The 23,141-nt window shown below is 34.8% G+C and overlaps 1 protein-coding gene across 1 annotated transcript in view; it reads left to right on the top strand.

Annotated features, from left to right (window-relative positions):
* The window catches only part of LOC142109665 (Fanconi anemia group J protein homolog), a 195,754-nt gene that overhangs the window by 162,464 nt on the left and 10,149 nt on the right, over positions 1 to 23,141 (top strand). The gene's annotated exons all lie outside the window — the stretch shown is intronic.

Raw genomic sequence — 23,141 nt, 5'->3', positions numbered from 1 at the left:
ATCTTCATGGATCGTATCGTAATATTAAAATGTTAGTGTTTTGTAGACATTTAAAAACAATAATGTAACACTAATGCAATGGTTATGGTGAGTTCAACAGACTTAAAAAAAAAAGAAATTTATTGTTGCAGTTATTCCGTCTGGCCAGTTTGTTTTTGCTTTTTAAAAATGTCGCTCAGTATGTGACGCGAATAACTGTTCATGACGCTCCCAACAAAACTCAATGATTTTATTTGTATGTTCCATGAAACTGGATAGATCTTACAATAAATAGCTATGACCTGAAATAATAATGCTATATGTATGTAATAAAGTCTAGTATTTTGTGATTTGGGTTAAATATTGTGTTTAATCAGAGTATTTAACTTATTTTAATTGAAAGTAATGGCCTTTCTGAATGTATGAGTTAATAGCCGTACATTTATATGAAACATTGAACATTGCTTTTTCCATAACCGTTTCCTGTGCTGAGCTGCTATTTTATCAGTTTGATAGGTCTTGCTGGATTATGCTCTTAATCTGCTTGTTAGTGGTCAATGGATAACAGCCATGCTAGTATCCCATGTGATTCATGCATGTAGCCAAATTGTGTGCAGATCTGGCCATTTTGGCTCAGCTGCTGTACCTAACAGTATGTGGCAAGCACTAGATGTCACAAACACTTCTTCCTTCCTAAATTGGGTTGAGACTTGCTTAAATATAAAAATGCAACATTTATTAGAATAAGTACAATTATTGAAACCAATACACTGGGCATCTTTTTAAAGTAAAATAAGTATTATTTAATATAAATCATGCGGTACAGTAAATGATAGACAGTAATATTACTGAATACCAAATAATCAAATTTGAAAATAAATTATTAAAGAAAAGCTCCTTAAAATATTTAAATTTAAAGTTTTGCCTTGAAAGCCATTGTTGTTTTAAATTTCCCCTGCAAAGTCGCCGAATATCTGCGATTTTCTTAATCGGCTGCTTAAAACATTTACCCCCTGGACTGATTGATTTGTCAACTTTTAATTTTGCAAACTCAAGTAAACCATTTGTCACACTTTTGTATCGACTGCAATTTTTTTTTCTCCCTTTAGCACATTTTTTTTGTGTGTAGTCTCACTAACTCACTTTATATATGTTTTTTATTCTCTTTTCCTTGGTCTGTCTATATTTCTTAAATGCAGGTTTTTATAGCCCTTACAACTTCCACTTCCTGGGAGACTCTCTCTCCCTAACATCCAGATATTTTTTTTCCTGTGCCAGTGAAGAATTTACGTGTTCACAAGACTCCCCCACTGCATTATAAGTAATGTTTTCCTGAGATACCCAGTTGAAAGAAAGACCCCAGCTTTGAGGGCACCTTGCGGAAAATCTATGCATGTACTTAGTGGGTTCCCTGAGTTCTCTTCGTGGTGTCACTTTTCAAATTTAAGTACATATGTATTAAAATTGCAGGTGGTTATTATGTGTTGTTACAATACAATTTAATTGTTTTACAAATATTCTTGATATAGTGTAATCATATGAGAACTTCAGAATGTCAGATAATGTTGGATATTCTTAAACCTGGTTTATGAGCAGGAAAATATATTGCAGAGCCAAATAATGTGACTGGTTTGGCTGTGACCAGGATTTCCTCTGCCCATCCTCTGGGACCTGAAAATAGTGGTAGGAAAATGTTGTAGCCAAGTGTGACTTATTTAGTTCAAGTTGTAATTAATCAGGCTTATCTGGAGGATATGAAACTAGTCTTGTTGCCTTGAAAATGTTGTATTTGCTATTGAGGTGAGTTTCCTCAGGACGTTTTGCTTCATTTCTACTTTTTACAAATGATTTAACAACAATCATAATTTATACAATGTTATTTCACTTTATTTTTGTTAAAGAATTGATTAGCCTGTTATCAGGTCTGAAGACACTATTATTTTTCTATTACTCTAGAAGGTGGACTACGGTAGTTTTATTTAGTTGTTTATTATGTAACCTTTTGTTAGCATGTTACTTTTTGCCTGTTATAAAGCTTAGATGTGTTGTGAAACCCTTTCTGTTGCACTCAATTCATAGACTATCCTTCTTGCCAGCTAACCAACATTGTTTAAATCTGAAGTATTGAAGGGAAACACTATGAGCTCCATTCATCAAAGCTTTCCACACCTGTTTTGCAAGCCGCTGTTCTATTATTTCCTCCATAGCAATGAGCGCAGAACAGGTGTGGAAATTGTATATGGAACACAGTCCATGGATTGTTTCCACAGATATAATTTGTGAGCAATGACAGAAACCATCATGCTGCATTTTCCAATTTTTGTTTTATTGCTGAATTGCTGGAATGAATTCGCTGCGCCAGGATTTTCAGACTGGCGGTTTTCTGCGGGTCTCGCATCAATAGCCACAAAGTTCTAACAGGTGACGCTTGGATTTCCATGTTTGTAACAAAGACATGAAGGTGTCTTTTTTTGAAGTATTGATTCGCTGTGTCTCTATAGTGAAAACATGGTGTTAGGATATTATTCTTTGAAATAAAACTCTTAAAACATGTTTAAAGTTAATGCAACAATTTGTCATGATTTAACTGTTCTGTTGAAGGGTTTCCTCCCTTATCTAACATAATTTTAAAAACCACTACATACTGACTTGCCACATTCAGCGGCATTAGACCTCAAAGTTAATTAAATATATTATTGAATATCAAGCAGTGTGGTACTTTTCAGTACTTTTTTTATGGCTATTAACAAGGTAAATGTCATCTCCATATCCTAGCCTTACTTACAATCCAATTTTCCTATTAGAAAGAAAGCATTATTTTGAAGAAGACATCTAGCAAACCATACACTTTAAACTAAAGCTGAAATTTAATAGCCATACTACTAGTTGCTATTGTGTTTGATATGAAATGTGGTTACCATGCTGTTCAGGTAATTCCAAAGTCCTCCCTAGAGGGCAGCATCTGAATGATTAAGTGTATCAAAAAATACTTGGTAGCTAATTTGCATGTTATAAACTCGGGGACCAGGACATGGAGCAAAACAAATATTTAATCTGATTAATATTAGTAAAATTATATATAGGTTAGCTGATAATTGGGGCCTACAACTCATTTACTTTTAGCAGTGTTCTTTGTATAGTAAATTGCAAAAAGCACTAGTAACAAAAATATAAGTAATTTAAATATTGTAGTTATATATTATTTATATACTGTATATATTTATGTATGTATTATCTATAATAAGTTGTATATAGCTTACTGAACAAGAAATTATTGTAAGATTTCATTACATGAAGACCTGTTGAGCATTAAACCATAATTAAATATACAATTTTTCTGGTCATTGACAGAGTTGCATAAAAATGACAAAGAAGGACTTAAATGGCATTAATGGGGAATATATTATTAAGATATCATAATTTGATTAGGTTATTTTTGCCTATGCACACTTGACATAGACACAAATGTTGCTCAACAATGATCTTAGGAGCACATGTCAACTGGATAAAAGATGTATTGAGAGACAACAAGGTAGATCAATATAACAGTGCAGTGGTCTCATCAATCCCATTACCATTCATATTCCTCAGGGTTTTTTCAATAATTCTGTTTTTTCTGGAAACTCTCGCCAGACCTGTGCTTAGAATACCCCATCTGTTTGCCAGCTATGAAAACTAAAAGTAGCTGAGGTATTTTATGGAACACTGGGTTGAACTTAACGAATTACTGATTTATTCACCTGAATGTCTTCAGAAATGAGATTTTCTCCAAAATACATTAGTTTCTCTAGAAACAACAGTATAGAATGTTGATATAATCAGTGTCATCATTTAGATGTAATTTCTTAGCAGGGTCATAGGTGTTTTTTCTCCGATATTAAGCATATTATCCTTTCAGAAACACATAATTTATAAACTTTTCATTGCTGGTATAATTAGAAATAATAGTGTGCCTCGGTGCTGTTATAATGATCATTAACACTGAAATGTTCACAGCTGAACATTGCACTACTAGTAGCACATGAGAAATATATTGTATACCTCATTTCCAAACCGCTTGTATGCACTATTTGCTGTTTAGCTGCATCATCTTTCTGTCATAAAAATAAAGTAGATATTCTTACCAGTGGAGGAAAATCAATGGGGACCATTTACAAAAACTCTTGATCCAGTAACCAAATTGTTTAGACAATAAATATAAACATCAGGGCAACTCCACCTTTTCAACATACTTACTTGTTTTCAGAAATATCCCTATTATATTTTTTGGCTTTTCACTTAAACGTAATCTATGGGTCAGAGATTATGATTATCATGTGCAATTATATGAAAATTTGTTAAGCACTTACAATGCTGTTACTAGCACATATAATCAAGCTGCTATACAACAATAGCTAAAATATTGGCTACATAATAATAAAAAAATATCCACAACCCTGAGTTAGACCAGCATTTTGAAGTCATAATTATTTCATAGCCTGAAACTAGTCTGCTTTTTTTATGTGTTTTTGGGGAGTTTTGTGTTTTGTTTTTTTTGTTTTAAAAAATGTATTGTACATCTAAGTCCTAATAGCAATATGTTTGTCACATGGGACTCTCATTGTTTAGAGTTAGGACCACCCTATTAGCAAAAGCGCTGTGCAGTGGTGGGTGGCTTTAACATACATTTGCAAATGGGTGCAACTAAGTCTTTTGCTTTTTTATCTACAGTAGAAATGGCAGATCTGTTGCTGGCTATAGCAGTGTGCTGAGGGATCTCTCTGTGTGTTTATTCCTTTCAGGATAATCCTACCCTTTCAAGCACCTGCTATAGCCTATAAATTGATTGAGCAACTTCCACTTCTTTATTTGTCCCATGCATTCTTCAATTTTTTGCTGCATGAATCCTCACCGTATCTGCTGGGAGACTATTTGATGGATCTGTTACATTTTCTGGTACAAAGAAAAAAAAAAAAGGTAATTCCTTACCACACTCCCAACTTTAAAGTTCTAGATTTGTTTCTCAAATACTGCCTATGTGAACTCTATTAATACCTCTGACATATTTGATTGTTTCTATCTTATAATCCCTGCCCGTTCTCTCCTGTACATTTTCAGCTCTTCAAGTATTTACAATTACATTTAGTTATACACATGCACTATTTTGTTGGCACTTGTTTGAATAGTTTTCTATTTTTTTAAATATATTTTTGGGAGATACATCCTCCAGGACGGTACTCACTACTCAAGGTGATATATTGCCTGTGCTGTATGCAAACTATCACTAAACATGGAGTTGCAGGCTGGGTGGACATATCCCACATATATTTATAGGTATGGTGTTATTAGATTGTAAGCTCTCAGGAGCAGGGCTCTCTCCACCTGTCCTTTTGTCTGCTCGCATCTTGTGCATCCTTATATCATGCCTCTTGCATGCTGTGCACTACACTTTGTTATATACCTTACCTATTCTATCTTATGTACAGTATGCTCAGTTTTGATTATCTATGTCTTGCATTCATTATTTTTCTCAATTTCCAGCAAATTTTCCATCTGTGCATCTTGACTTTTCTGTATTTTGTCTGTTGGTCCTCAGCATCTTTGCAATATGCTCTTCTTCCCCAAAAACTAGACTTCACAGAGTTACTAAAGAGATCATGAACTGTCCAATATTCTTGGAAAAACATCCCTGTTATCATTTGTAGGACAGTAAATATTCCTCAGAGTATACATCTCCACATATATCCTTTAGATATGTTTATCCAACTGACACACATCAACATGTTGTTACCCCGAAGATCTTCTTTGCCACTTCTTATGGAATTGTCCATACATTAAAAGATTTGGCAGCTCAGGCAAAAAATTTGATAGTAAACCACTTTTAAATGACGTTCCCTTAACTCCAAATCCCTACAAACCCATTTTCACCTGCCACGTGTCTAATGGTCTAAAACTGTATAGTGCATCTATACACTAATATATATATTTCCTCTTTATAACTGGTGGCAGAAGATATTAATGATCATGGTGGTGAAATGTGGAAATTTGGGTGGGTCATGAGCAGTGGCTGTTTTGCTGTATTCCATCACTTTTGTGAGAGGTTGTTTCTTCTGACAATTATTTGATAAAAAATAATATAAATATTGCCATCTTCAGTAATGATACAGGATATCTATTGCATATAAAATATTAAATTGTGTTGCAAGTGCAATAAAAATATATTGCAACTGTAAAAATTATATGGGAAAAATCAATGTCATAGATATGCGTAAGATAAATTATAACAAAGCATCTAATTTCAATTATATCAAAAATGTAATTAACAATAAGCAGATTTATCCAGTGTGGCCTAATATACACGTTTTAGTTGTAGATAAGACATTCCTAAAACAAATGCAATTCACCATCATAACAATTACACTTTATCCAACTAATACATTTCTTAGTCTTCAAATTTCATCTCGCTATTTCATTATGTTTCAATGTTTGCAAACCAGCATAAAACAAAAGTGTAACTTTAGTTATTTGCTAGGACAGAGATCATCATCATCAACAACTTTTATTTATATAGCGCCAGCAAATTCCGTAGCATGGAAACACGCAAACGGACAGAAAAGTTGTTGCCAAAATAAACACACAACCGTTTTAAAGTGATTTGCACTGATTGAACACACTTTTGTGATAAGCACTACAAATTAGAGATCTACTTATAGAATCATATCTAAGGCACGCATTTCTATAATGCCTGTTTCCTTCTTTATACCGTTTGTGATTAAGTCCAGAAAGTGTTTATGAAGTTTAAGATCTTTTTGATTGAATAAATTTAAAAAGTCTCATCAGTGTCCAAAAATCCCTGTGAAACGCAAAAAATATATATAAAATATCTCTATCTATGTGTGTGTGTATAATTCATACTTGCCAACTCTCCCGGAATGTCCGGGAGACTCCTGAAATCCGGGTAGATCTCCAGGACTCCCGGGAGAGCAGGCAAGTATCCTGCATACTGCAATTTACTCGGCAAAATTATGCGATTTGCGGTGAATCGCATCATTTTGGCCCCGCCCTATGTGACAAAATGACGGGTTTTGTTGCGGGGGTGGGGCCAAAATGACGCAATATTTCTGTGAAAGTCTGTCCCACATCTCAAGTTACTGAACTAGTGAGTAAATAAATTATCTTGCTTCAGCGATATACTTTGCAGCATTTTTTTCCCCTCTAAAATATGATCACATATCAGAAAAAAGTAAAGCATTTGTCACTGTTTTATTTTCTTTCTTCTTCTTAACGCAAATCATCAATGAAAGAGCAGATCATAGAAGCCCCCAGTCAGTAAAGAATTAGATTGTAGAATTATATTCAGTGTGAAATATCTATTTACATTTATTACATGCCTCTAACAGTTTTCTAATGTGGTTTTGATACAGTTTAAGGCAGAATACACCTATAAAAATAGCTATATGCTTGTGTATCAAAACAGCATAACATGTGTTGCACAATAAATATTTCAAAATGATGGTAATTTTTTGATGTGTATGGATCATAAAATAAAGATGTGATTTAACTCCTCCCCATATTAAAGATTTGTAAAGTAATATATACATGCTGATGTGGTCAAAAGTAATTTAATTGCCATTTGCCCACAATATGTTCTGGATTTGTGTATAATGTTGTTTTTTCTAGGTCATTTGAAGAGCGTGTATATGGCCCGATTTTTCTCACATTCCATACATGATTAAGATTTGTTTGTAAGGCATGAGAAGACAGAACAGTATGATCCCTGTGGCATCATACACGTGAAGTTTTTGCTTCTGTGTTTTCTTAACGCAGTCTGCCTGTCGTCTCCATTCACAAGATGTATTTGTGTAGAAAACGGAATGTACCAGCACACATGTACAAGTGTATGGTATGTACATGCATTCAAGAAGCATTTAGGCTTGTTCAGTTAAGAATTATTTCATGTACATACCGTTAAAATAGCAAACGAAAAACTATTGTTTTAAGCGCACAAGATAGAAAAATACTGAACACAGAGTTTGATAGAAAATGAACTGCAAGTCAATCCTAGTCTTCTCTTTTTTGCCTTTGTTTTGGGATGGAGGAGTTTCATGTGTTCTCCCTTTTGTTTGGAGGAATTTTTTTTTATTTATTTTTTTAAACAAAACCCGTATTTGCCCCATGCATTCTTGAATTCTTTTATTGTAGGAATTCCCACCACACCTGCTGGAATACTGACTATACCATGGCTTTATAATTCTTTATATTAAAAAAGTCCTTTCTTATATTAACTTTAAGTTTTCCTCCTTCCAATTCTTTGGACATAGTCCCTTCTGAACTGTGCACAGTACTTTAGGTGAGGTCTTACTAGTGACCAATTAAGTGTCAGTATAAGCTCCCTTTCCTGTCACAAATACCTCTTCTACACTGCTTGCTGACCTTCACATCACTTGACACTATGATACATGGATATACTTACACCTCCAGGTACAATGAAATGTCCATTTTTTTACCTGCTATCTTACCTTGCTTTTTCATGCATTTGTCTAAAATCTAACAGGCCTTCAATGCAACAAAAAATTACAACTGTATCTGTAAACAGCTTTTACACCACATGAATTTCCTCATTCTTCTCCAGTTAGAAACTTTATATTCTCTAAGGACATGTGCATAGTTGCATGCAAAACCACATGCTAAGAAAATGGAGAAAAAAATATCACTACATATTATTCAGTCACCTGGGTTTCTTTGTTTTCAAATGTGTCAATACCTTAAGTCCTCTAAAAAAAACAAAAAAAAACAAAACATTTTTATATAGAATTATGGAGGGGAGATTCCTCATCCCAGAATAATAACCCATCAAACATATATTTCATATTTTTATGTAGAATTTAGTAATGGACTCTACATGCCATATTGCTACTTTTAGCAGTACTACATTTTTTTTTTTTAATTTGCCTTCATTAGTTTACTTTTCCAATCCATAAAACATTCCAGTGTGATTTACTTGTGTTTTTTCTTGTCCTTAGCAAGCAGTGTTGACCTTTACATTTTACTTCACTGTCAAAGTATGTTGAAGGCTTTACAAGTGAAGCTATCACCTTGGGGATTTGTCAGTTTGAGTGACACTTACTAGTTCACCTAAACCGCAATGGCAGTGAACGTATGGAACAGCGTTGTACCTCAAGGGAAGCAAGGTTTTTATGTATTATTATTATTCACTTCTGCATCACTGCACATGGATTGAATTTTCTCTTTAGAGTAAAAATTTTGGTTGCATTAGTTTTTAATCAAGTCACTTGTTCACAATCCCTCAAAGCCTGTAAGTCTGAGATGAGTAGATGGGCCTGAGGTGAATGTGCTACATGATTTGTCGAACTGTAAAGCTTTCTAAGATGCCACGTACTACAGTTGACATCTCTCTCAAATTGTGCAATGGTTCTAGCATTATATAAGCCTTTCATGCCCTTACTGTCAAAGGGATTATAAGTGAGAGTGCTAGGTAATGAATGGAGTAAGTGGTTTCACTGATAATATACTTTAACGGTCAACAATACCTCTGGAGCATAGCATGTTTTTTCTGCACAGCAAGCATTCTGCTTTTGAAATTATTCCCTGGATTAAAGTCATTATGTCACACACACTGGCAAAATGTGCAGAGACATTGTAAGTAAAAGCAAATTCACCATTTCATGGTTCAATTCTAAGGGACAATCCGCTAAAAATATTTACATAACCAGTTAAAAATAAATGGTTTGGATTTTTGTTTGTTTGAAGTGTGAATGCTATTTTTACAATTTTAGATAATGTTTTTGTTTTCTGTGCAAAAATATCTAAACAGATTATTTTATTTTAATAAATAAATGTTACTTTTTATGATGTCCACATATCCTCTTATTCATTCTATTTAACAAAATTGGGAAATTGGCCTGTAACTGCCAACCAAGTTCTTGTTTCCACATATTATATTTAAAGGCCTATATATGTGTATATGTGTGTGTGCTACACACATTTGACAAATAACAGACTCCTTTCAAACTGTAAGCAATGCTGCACACCTTTGAACATTGTGGACCTGATTCATGAAAGGAACACAAGTCCATTTACATGGTATATTTTGCACTTTTTCATCCTGAGCATCCGGAAAAACAAAACTAAAACCCAAAGAATACAATTTATGTTCGCACGTAAGTCTGGTTACGATTTGAAGGGCGGAATGGGGTGGGGCCTTGGCGTATGCATTTAGTGACTGTATAGTAAGGACGTCCAATTCAAATTTTGTCCATCTCTAAGGTACATGATTTTCAGCCGTATCACTTGCACTATTTAAAGGGCAGGTGTAAGTGCCAAGTGACAGTGATGATGGTCGTATATGCATGCTAGATCATGTATTAGCAATAAAGAGCAACTGTGAAAATGCATTTATATTTACAGAAGACAATAACATCCTGATAAATGTATTTCATGGATACAAAAATGGAAAAACATTTTATTTTAATTATTTTCACTAATGACTATATTATTAACAGGGGACAATAATTTAATACTTTTATTTTTCTGTGCGTTCTGATGGGACTTTATAGTCCACACATATATTGTATCATGCAGTGTGCTGTGTCTGTCTCAATACAGCAAGTTTCGTGTATGCAGGAGCGTTTCTACACCCGTATTCAACAAAAGACGTTTCTTCAGATCCGCTTGTAGTTGAATACGGACATACGTATGTACGAATTACATACATTTTTTTTTTTAAAAAAACGCGCATTACGTTCGTTTTGCATACCTTACTAAAGGTGAGTGCCTTCCTCTCATTGTCAGTGATTCTGGTTGCCTGTCTTGCAGTTAGCACAAACAGCCTGATGGATTTAAATGAGCTTCGACCATCACTGCCACCAATGACAATGGGAATGCTCTCCTGTAAGTAGTCCCGGCAGCACTTTTCAATTATGGCTGCACTAAAATCTTAAAACGCCGGAGGCTGTAGGGAAACCTACTGGAAGTCACTCGTGTACAGTTTATGTTTTGATGTGGGGGGTTTTTCACAATGGTGGAATCAAATGCTTTACTATATACAGTATTTCTTAAAACTTTCTGGTAATTATTTCAATTTCAAAATAATACTGTTTGCAATGAGGAGTTGTTTTAACTTTCGTGTTTAATGGATTGACTTGTACATGTGTAAGGGGTTCTACCTCATTCGACGCACCAACCTTTGGAGAATTGCCAATCTGTCACCAGCGATCCCAGATGCAGGATCTTCACACATGCAAAGAGAAAACAGATGAAGCTCTGGGGTGGTCTGGACTGGTTGTGTTCAAGATATATAGCTGAGGTAAGGCACCTTTGCTTCTTTCCCTGTTATGCTATCCTGAGCATGGGCATCTACAGGTGCCCATCACGGGAGTCTTCCCCGCACAGAAATCTTACTTGCACAGCTGTGAGTACTAGCCAGTAGTGTCACAACACAGGTCCGTCCTACTCACTGTGGATTGCACCGGGCTCCCCTTAATCGTGGATCGCTGCTCTTTGCTACAGTGCCTGCAAATGACGCACACAATATTTTCACCCACAGTCTGCTATACTTCTAACACAAGTAGTGTATGCCAAGCACACTAGTCAAACAAGGCTCAATGACCCTAAAAACAAGTAAGTGGTCACTATCCTGCACAACTAACAACTTATACTAGGTGTAGTGCACTTCCCTGACTAAATCTAACACCACTCAAAGTACTACAGGCAATACAATGCGAAACAATGCAATGCCATCATACAATATAGGAAAACAGGAGTTACCACAGCCTACCTTTGATGTGGGGCCTGACTGAGGATCCTAAGGAAAAGAGGGCATAGAGCAGCCTTCCTTTAATGGGGCTTGACTGCAGCGTGAAGCACCACAGGACACAGGAAAATACGTGGAAATTTGCAAAATGGGCACTGGAGAAATGGTGGGAATGGAGCGGGCGCAGTCTTTGAATGTACTGGTACTAAACTCCTATCAGCTCATAGGTCTTGTGCCTTAACTGTTACCACAGGCCTAGTGCCTGATTAATATGTGGGCACAGACTCTTAGCCTCAGTCTTCTTGGGCCCTTCTCAATCCTCACCACTCGTTTCCAATTCTCTATTTTCACTTGATGTGTTCTTGACGGAGCTCCGCTGTGCTGTCTCTCTGCCAGTAGACTGGCTTTGCTGCTTGCAATGGCTGAATATAAGCCGTTGTGAGGGGACAGGGCCATGGCGCAACAGGCCCTGATTGGCTCACCTGATTGCCCAAATTCAAACTGCTCAGGGTGATCCATAGTTCACTCGCCACTGTGGCCTCTGATTGGAGCAAAGTGAGTCTCCACAAATTTGCTTATTCCAGGGCCTGGAAGACGACAAGAGATCCCCTATCCGTGCTCCTATGTCCGGGTAAGTCCTGCAGCGCTAAGCACCTCTTCGCACACGTCATGCAGATTTTAGTAAATACTATACATTGCTTTCTCTTGTGTAGCTTTTACTCATGTATTGATATACTCAGAGGTGTTTATTTTTGCTGACTTGGGGTACATCAAATCTCTGCTGTACTCTGTCTGTCCTTAGAAAACAATTGGGTCGTATTCCATGGCAACGAAAAGAGCTATACTTGATTAAATTAATATATAGCTGTAAAGCACCGAAGTAAGCTAGAAGCAAAAAATGTCAATGTTGCAGGAGAGCATGCATAATTCAGTAATTAAGTTATCTGAAGGTGGAAAAGCCTTTACATTTTTTTTTATTAGTCATGGTCAGACTAAGATATGAAGTTCCTCACAGAAAAGCTTGTTGTTAATAAGTATATAATATATTGCCATATTCCTGTACATAACACCTACAACAGCGATGGGTAATCCAAAATGGGTGCACATTACAGTTAATTTAAAGAATACAAAAAAATCCCCAAAATTACCTTTTCACCCCCACATCACATCCCAAAATGCCCCTGTTAGCTCCAAAATTAACACATACATGTACTTTAAAACCTTCCTAAATACCCCATGTCACTCAGACCTCCTTACATGAACTCACAGGCAACAAAGTTTTTCCACACATGCCACTCACATTCCCCTCAATTTGCCCAAATGCCCCTCACATGGCACTCAGCCTAACATGCCTAAAAAAACCTACACAGGTAGAGCCCTCAATGGAAGAAGGGAGAGCACATAATGCTGAATGCACCATTGTACATTCCTCCTCTGATTGGTTGTGTTGTGTGACCTCCCTGCTATGTACAGAGGTTGTCACATGACACACAATCCAGCTGCTCCTGTTCAGTCTTAGTCTCTTCATTATAAGAAAGCAGAGAATAAGTCAGTTCGGGTCTGCAGGTGGAGGCCCACTTGTTGCCCACCACTGACCTACAATATGGTTTTATGTTATATTTGTGTAAAATATAGTGGAAGTTACAATGGCCAGAATAATTGCTTTCATTGGTAAAAACAGCATAGAAGGTCTGTACTTTAACCACTATAAGTAATAGAAAATGTTAAGTTACTTTCTAATTAAGTACAGGTATGCTGAATTATAACATTAAGGAGATGAAGATATACCATATTTAGTAAGAATAAAACAAATAAAACGATGCTGTTCCCACGAGTAAGAGCAGTAACAGATTAACCCCACTTACCCATGGAAAATAGCAAGCTGAATATAAACAGTGAGATAAAACATCCCAACTCTATAGACTTTAGCCACCCAACATAGACAAGAAGAGTTAATCTCTATGCAATATTATTTCTAAAATGTGCTTTGAACTGGTAAGTTCTTTGAACATCCTATAATATATTTTTGTGTTTCATTATCAATATTTGGATGTAGATAGGAACTAATGATGTGTGAAAGCACTTTGCTCAGAAGAGAAGCACATCTGTCAACAATTGTCTCTATTGAAATGTACTTTATCCAGGCACCTCATTATAAAGAAACATTTTGGTGGTCCCAATAGTAGTGCTGCCTCTGTTGTTACTTTACATTGCTAACAAAATGCCTGTAAATTAAATTTCTCAAGTACAACTTATTAACATTTGCATAGTTTTGACATGCACAGTTTTTCCCTTTTGAAGATTATTAAAGCTGTGCAGTAATTCAGCATATTGAATTAAAAAGGCAGGCTTTCTGGAAACCTCTGCAAATGAGGTACAGTACATTCTAGAACTAGTGTTCTAACACTCCTGGTTTTTAATAGCTTTTACCAACCCCAGCTACAGTTTTTGTTGTAGAGTATATGAAGCCATATTTATTATTTCTATTATTTGGTAATCTGTTAGTAAGTGCCTTGAAAGCAGTGAAGTAATAAAGTAAAGACATTTGTTTGACTCTTGTAATTTGCAAACTCTTGTTTAACATACTGACTACTTTACTGATGCAATACATATGAAAATATTGCAATCAGATTTTCCCATTTATACACCTCTGCCTTCCAAAAATTCTTCCAAATATTGCGTCACATGAGTTCATATTCATTAAAATTGCCTGATATTTATTGAGGTAAAAGTTGTATTTGTATATAACAGGAAACAGAGAAATGCATGTACTTTTCCAGACGTATATTCAGAAAAACATTAATTAAATAGAGCACTGCTATAGAGAAACTGTGATAGATACATTAGTGTCCAAATGGGGCAGTAACTGAATTGCCAGATGAATTAAAAGAATGTATATCCATTATAATAATTAAATAAAATAGGTGGTGAAATATGCAATCTGAATGGATCCATAAGTTAATTCATGTTAATAAATTATGCTTAAATCTAGCTTTCTAGTCTGATTGTTCATAGTAACATACTATGCATATGTCTGTGTCCAGATTTAAACCTTCTCGCACTGAACATTATTAGATTGGCTCAGGAAAGATGCAGAAATTGGTAGCCATATACACCTGCCAACAGACCAGAACAATATCGATATACATTGCTTTAGGCCACATTCCACTTTACACTTTATGTGTAAATATAATTTTTTCAAGCGAAGTTCTGTTTTTCATTTGTTTCTCATTTGAAGTAAACTTTATATCTGGTCTTAGGGCATGATTTCATAAATAAAAAAAAATGTTGTACTTGTTTATGTACAACACATTAAATCAAATGGCTAAAACGATCATATATATTAAAAGTATATTAATAACACATATGTTTAGTTTCCACCTAATTTCACCAGCAGAGCCTACATACAGATCCCAAAACTGTATTGGTGTCCCATAGACCCATATATTTTTGTAAGCTTGGTATCCCAGAGAGTCAAAAAAGTGATGGTGTGTTTAAAATTTGCATTAAATGGAGGGGGGTGCACCTTAAAAAAATATATATTTTGAAATACATGTACTAAATGGGAATTGTGGGACTATTTTAGAGCTGCTTAATCTACCTGCAGAAGATGGATCTTTAAGATTGTTACTGTCATGTTCTTGGCATATATATCCCTTAAGTAACTAGATTGCAATTTTCAGGTAGTGATGTACATATATTCCTACTTTTGGACTGGGGAAGTACAGTGCTGTGCCTTTTTTCATATGTTGAGTAGGACTATTTTATTCGTTACAATGAATGGAGACCTCATAACTTCAAAAGCGAACATGCGCTTTGTGTGAGCTTTATATACATTTTTAATTCATCAATTCAGCTAAACAAGTCCTGTAAGTATGTAAAGTACATCCGTAACGCATGTTCACTGTTTCTGGTCTTTTCATGTGCACAGAATGGAGTACTGGAATTGCCCAGCTGCAGACATACTTTTATTCGTATAGAAGTGTACATTAGATACGTGGCACTACATACCCAAACCTCATTCATCCTACTTGCTCAAAGTACATTTCATTGACAGTAGTTTACACTCAAATTAGTGACCATCTTAGTACCTTGTAGTTCATTGAGAACAGAGTTAACCTTCTTTGACCTTACAGAGTTAATTACAGCTGGCAACTCAAAAGTGTAATTGTTGGAAATGGGGAAATTAATGCTAATTCTGACAACTGTAGATTAATATAATGCAAATAAATCGCCAGTAGGAAGGAATACATGATATTAAGGGATTCGTTTGATTAGGATGGTAATGTCCTGTTTTAGTTTGAAATAGTTGTTTATAAGACAGAAATGTTTTGGTCACCTTAACTCTATGTTTAGTGGTTACCTTTACTGACATTAGTTTATTCTTGTGCTGCTGCTTTTATGTAAGCCATTGCATTAAATTTCAGCAGCGGTTTCACCTTCCATAACTACAAAATGTAAATAAAATAAGCTGTTCTTGATTACTTATACATATGCAGCTTCTTTTGACACAATTCTTTTTCTTTTGCTTAGTTGCAGTTATCTGCAATTTTGCCTAAAAAAACAAGATTGCTGACTGGTTGGATGCTATTAGCTTGTGAGATTAACTAAAATGATTTATATTTTTTAAGGTCAGAGTACCACTGCATTTAAACTGTTGGCACTTTTGTCCAATGACACAGTTGTACAATTTGGTAAGCTATGGGGCCCAAAGCTTGCAGTGCAGAAAGGAATGCATGTATGATGCCATTTGTGTGAGCTAAACCTTCAGTTCAAACACTTTGTTCGTAGTACAACAACCTCTGGTGACTTGCATATACTACTATTTTTTACTGTTATATTTTAATGTTTGGACAGTAATCTGCAATGTATATTGTCATTTAGCTCAGGGTGCATTGCTGCATCACAGTACTGTGGTCATGAGTTTGGATCCTAGCATGACCCTATCTGAGTGGAGTTTGAATGTTCTCCACGTGTTTATGTGAGTGTCCTCTAGGTGCTCAGCTTCACTCTGCATCTGGCCTGGCTCCTATAAGGTGTTAGAGAGAGCCAAAGACCAGCACAGCTTTGTGACAGCTTCACATTGTTTAATTAAAAGTGAATATACACACAATATAGTAATATAAAGTAGTAAATGTATGTTTCAAAAAACTACTACTCCTCCATGAAAAGGAATAATGCACTCATTATAGTTCAAAATATAAGTATATAAGAAGAACCTTCAGCATTCTGTGTCCTGTATAAAAGCCTATATTCAAGACATACTTGAAAATGTATTTCTTCCTGGAAAAATATGTTCTAAATAGTCTTAATAATTAAGATGTAAAGTACACAAATATGGGATCTCCTATCCAGAAGTCAGTTGTCTCTAAGAAGCAAAAAAAACACCCAAAAACTAAATTTTTAATTTTTTAATAAAATATTAAATGATGCGCTCCCTACTGTAAATTATAGATCAGAAGTCATAGAAGAGTAGACTGAAGAAATCTTAGGTGAGTGAAGCTGTAATCATATACTATATATGCATATATTTATGTATGTGTTAGAGACAAAAAAGAGAGCATTCATTGTGCAGTATTTGAAATAAGTGTTTATAAAAAGAGTAAAAACCCTACAAAACTGGGTACTTAATTAGATAAAATTAAAGCTTATCTGGAAAGGTATCAGGAGTTGACGGTAAAGTCTCTGCAGAATGGACCAATTTGTGAAAATTATACATCCAATGTCAAAAAAGACCCTATGAGGTGAGCTTACACAATGCATAAAAGCATGCACACATAGCCAGGAGGTTCAGTTGTTGTTCAGACACCAGAATGGGGAACAAATGTGATCTAAGGGACTTTGGAATTATTGTTGGTGCTAGAAGGGATGACGTGTGTAGCTCAGAAACTGCTGATCTCATGGAATTTTCACGCACAACAGTCTCTAGAGTTTACAGAGAAAGTGCTGTGGGTGAAAACACCTTGCTAATGAGAGAAATCTGAGGAGAATGGCCAGACTGGTTCAAGCTGACAGGAAGGAGACAGTAAGACAAATAACCATGCATTATAACAGTAGTATGCACACAGCACATCAAACCTTGAAGAGAACGGGCTAGAGCAGCAGAAGACCTAATTGGTTTCCACTCCCATCAACCCACATGCATTCCTTTATGGTCACAGTCTACCCATCTTCTAATGGCTACTTTCAGCAGAATAACGCACAATGTCATCTCAAGTTGGTTCCATGAACATGACAATGAGTACATTGCAGACCAATGGCCTCCACACTCATCAGATCACAGTCCATTAGACGGGCTTTGGAATGGAGATTCACAGCATGAATGAATAGCTGACAAATCTGCAGCAAATGGGTGATACGTTTCTCCAATACATTTAGCGGTTTCATCAGAGGGCTGTTCACACTATTATTTTATTGCCTTGTAGTGGATATTGCAGTATCGTTTAGAACCAGTGTTTCTTAAACCTGGTCCTCAGGACCCCTAACAGTGCATGTTTTCCATATCTCCCTGCTTTAGCACAGGTGTATTCGTTACTGACTGATCCACAGGTGGTATAATTATTTCCCTTTTCATATGGAAAACAGGCACTGTTAGGGGTCCTGAGGACTGGGTTTGAGAAACACTGATTTACACAGCTTCCTGCAGCAAAAATTACTTTATTTTAAATAATTGGTTATTTATTTTTTCCTATTAGACCCTAAGGATACTTTCAGTTACACATCTTCAAGATCTATCTTGGCATATTGTTTTTATCTGAAGCCATGCATGTTGTTCAAGTTTTTTTGGGAGAAAAAGGTCTCATGTAGAAATGTGATTAAATGTTTATGTATTTGTAGCAACACTGGTAGAAAAAAACATGTTATAATGAAGTAGGTATAAAACAGCAGTAAATCATTTTAAAAGAAGTATTTGACAAATTAAAAATACTCGTCAATCATAAGGATGTTCTCTTTATTTTCTGCTAAAAAACAGTATATGGAAGAGACATAATGGAACATGTATGGAATGTGCACTATTTATATTTACTTCACTACACTGTAAACAGATCTACCTATGACTCCATCAAAATAATGTTACTCATATACTACAGTTTAGAAATGTAGAAGTGAAATATTTTATGCAAATTATGTAGTATTAAGCTAAATAATAAAAACATATGTGTTAAAATGCATTTTGTCGGAAGCCAATTAACCTACCAGTGTGTTTCTGGACTGTGGGAGTAAACCTGAGAGGCTGTAGGTATTGCTTAAACACAGTATATGAACAAATGTGAAATAATTAAATGTAAAGTGATGAGCTTGCTAAGCATCACAGATAAGAATATATTTAACAGTTGTTTATAATTGTACTTTCACTACTCAGGTAGTACTACAATAGCAATTGCTTGATTATACTAAAGCTTCCTGATATCCCTCACTTAACTTTTTCCCTCACTTACAAGTGTAAATTATGAAAAACTGACATAAAAATATAATGGCACTTTCAAGTTGTGGCATGTAGAAAAGTTTTAGTGCTAGCAATGGAATTTAATTTGTCATGCTATAAAATAAATAAAAAGAACATAATACCTTTGTTTTAATGCCGTTATGGCCATAATATTCCAGTTTATACACACAATGTAAAATACAAACAACTTTATTTGTTTACTGATGCATATTTATATATGTTCCATTTAAAGCTGTCAGTTTATTGTTCTACTTTAAAAATGTAAACAAATCAAGATGTTTATACAATTTGGTGCAAAAAAGTATGCAAGCATGCAATATTTGCCTAATTATGCGTAAAGCAAATTATGGCTAACAGGTATAATGCTGTTAGACGTACACTAATATGAGTACAGTGTGTTCACAACCTCCTAGATAGATCAAAGTCTAAATCTCTCTGACAGCTACAAGATGGCAGAGCTTGCCACAGGCTGTATGCTGCTTGCTTGCTGAAGCTCTTTGTCTGTAAAGCATGCCTGATAGCTAAGAGTATATTTTTAAGGATGATCAGGTAAAAGGCTGTCTTCTGACATTTTAACTAATCCCTAGCCTGTGGTTTCCTGCACATTGTGAATATTTGCTAGCAGGGGAGAGTGGCTTTTTCACATATGCAACCTGTCATTTTGAATTGGGCGTTTATTTGATGCCTGCTAATGTGAAGTTATACAATGAAATAGATTCTGATTGCATTAAACTGACGTGAGGTTTCTCTTTTCCCAATATACCTTTGCCAGAAATCTAATGAATGTTTAACCCACAGCAATCCACATAAATCTATCGTGCTACAACATGATCTTTGCAAGATGTAACATCCTCTTTGCTTATTTAAGTGGAAAAGTTTACATTTGATGACCTTTATTTGTCTTGTCACTCAATAATAATTAGCAGTCTTTCTAACCCCCTTACTGATAGAGGCTCAAAGAAAGACTTTCTAATGTCTATGATATGGCTGTTAAGATGTGTTTTTACATGCAAGGAGGTAAACCTAGGTAAATCAATGAAAATAGGTAATTTAATTAAATTGCACTAATGTGCATACATTGGTCCACAGATTTTTGAAAAACATATAAATATTACATTTTGTTTAGTTGTTCCTAGTCAGGTTCCATGTATACTTATTAGCAATATCTTTGGTAGTATTTGTGCCTTTCTTACTCCCCTCTACACCCTCTCCCTCCCCTGATATAAGGCATAAAACATAGAGGAGACATCTTGTATATTTTCTTATGTTTAATATGATGTTTGTATTTTTCCAGTTGTTTCCTCTTTAAATAGTTTTTATATATATATATATATATATATATATATATATATATATATATATATAGTAAATATTTTAAGGTATATATTTTACCCAATAATTTAGTTAGTGGTAGTGTAAAAATGTATACATACACACACTCTATTGTTTAGGAGACAGTTTTTCTGAAACCTTAAGAATGGAAATGGTTGAATGACCAAAATGTTGACTTAGTAATGCGAAAAAGTGCATAATATATATATCCAGTGGTAGATATATAGATATATGTGTGTGTGTGTGTGTGTGTGTGTGTGTATATATATATATATATATATATATATATATATATATATATATAAATAAAATATACACACATTTGTACTTTGAAAATCTGATGTGTATTTCATTATATTTTCCTTTGAAAAATATAACTCATTGGATGTCTACATATGTATATAGTAAGATTTTCAATTTGGCTTAGTTACTAAGCTTTGAAATTGTCGGTCGTCTTGTTTTTATTTATTGCCTTGATCTAGTAATACATATATTCAATCAACATCTGTTTGATAATCTTTCAGATGAAAGTGTATGTAAAATGAAGTTTGTGTATAAATATACATTTATAATATAAGGCAATGCTGGGTTAAAGCGTATGTGACTATGTAGACAGCACTCAGTATCTACATATATTTAATGGACCATAATGCATTTGTTTCATTCTTACTGTTACGTAGGTCCCCCTTCGTATATCTTTATTTTCATTCTGTGTTTCTGTTTTTACCTATTTTTTTTTGTCAGCCCACTGTCCTATGACGTCTAGTTCTGTCACACCAGAACATACTTTTATGGCATATTGCTGTATAAATCAGTGTACCATTTTCTAAAGGTGGTTGCATTGCCTATGAGGAAATTTTCTTCCACCTTTTTCTTTAAGAAAAAAAGTGCCATTCTGCAAAATGCTTTTTATCTGACAAAGGCAGGTATTCCATCTACAGAATCAAATTCAATTTACTGTCTGGCTTTAAAGTTTGAATTTGTAATTTTGACAGGTCGTTTTAAAGGGCATAGGTACTGAAAATAAAATGTTGTACCCCAACCCATGTTGAAAATTACCTGTCAGAAATAGTTAGAAGTCTCCTGTATTTTTCCTGAAGCGTGTCCCTTCAGCTGTCAGTTTAAAAAGGTTAACACTGTACAAAAGAGCAATCCCGGAAAAAAAAGCTTTCCGGCGCAGCTTTTCATTCAAAAAAAACCCATAAAACTCTGTTTGCAAATTCAAACTTTTGCAATCTGGGATTTGAGATGTTTGTCATAACTTGTTACTGTGCCAGTGTGCACTGTTAGCTTTGTTGCCGGTGAAAATGGGGTTATCTTGGCAATTTAATACTGGTTTGTACCTGTCCATAGATTCAGTTATGCTAAAGTATGTTTGCTGCTCGATCTTCACAGAGCTGAATTCTTATCACTGTAATGAACAAAAGTTAAATTATTTCATATTCTAGAATCTACATCTATAATCAAGTGCAGTAAGCTATAGTACAATATTTTTCTTCCCCTCAAAACAGGAATCTATCTTTGTTTGTTATTTATAATTAGTTTTAATATTCATGATGATCATTTTTCATATATTTATTTGCTAAGACAGGCACATAAAAAAGTGGTGTAGAAGCGTGGGTGGAGTGAAGCTGGTGTCCTTCTGGTAGTTTTAGGCATATTGCTTATGTTACGTAAACCGTTCATTACAATGGTACCTTAATATATTGAGAGTCATCTTGCCATTCACCAATACACGCTGTTTAAGAAAAGAGACAGAAGCACATTTCTGTTCAGTGTTTTGTATTACAGTGCTATCATTTTATATTGTAAAACTTGGAAGCACTGCTACATAAGGTGTTGAAAATACATATCTTCTGTAATTATGGTTAGGTTTATATTGTAGCTGAACTACAAGGAATATATGTACATGAGTATCTATATACTTAGGTTTCAAGCTGGCAATTATAGTAAACTGTGTTTTCTCATGTTCAACACTGTGTGCAAGTACCAAGACAAAACAATATACAACCCTTCGATAGTTTACCAACACATTTACATAGACTGTGCATGTTATGTTTGCAAAAGTGCGAGTCACTGACCATAGTATTAAGGTTTCACTTTTTTCTTGCAGCTTATACCACCTGAGTATTAGCAGTATTGTGTTGGTAATATTAATTTCAAACTATAAAGTCATATATGCTGTACAATTTGTATTTGAATTTTTATTGCTATTATACTAAAATAACCTAAGTAACAAAGCAAAATGGACATGTTCTTTTCATATGATTTGAAGCTTGTTCTAAATTCCTGATTTTATTAGCAAATTCACCTAAATAATATAGTAGGGAGTAGATTTTCTGTTTGGTCACAAGCTTCTAATTTGGAAATCTTAAGTGGTGACATAGTCCCTATTATAAAACATTACAGTACATCATTTATTTTCTTTTACACAACATGTATCAAGTCGCTTGTTATTTCAAGTAAGGTCTGCATCAGACAATATGGTTGCTTCCTGTAGCTTTGGGTAATCGATTATGTTTGATACAGACCATTTTAGCTCTTCTCCTTGAAAGACTGGAGCCTGGCTCATTATTTATGTGCGATTTGGGTTCCTTAAGTAATACATTTAACGTTCAAGTATTGTTCATT

This window comes from Mixophyes fleayi (genome assembly GCF_038048845.1).
Source record: "Mixophyes fleayi isolate aMixFle1 chromosome 2 unlocalized genomic scaffold, aMixFle1.hap1 SUPER_2_unloc_7, whole genome shotgun sequence".
Taxonomy (NCBI): Eukaryota; Metazoa; Chordata; class Amphibia; order Anura; family Limnodynastidae; genus Mixophyes; species Mixophyes fleayi.
Note: the sequence above shows the minus strand (reverse complement) of the source record. Positions and strands in the feature narration are given on the sequence as shown.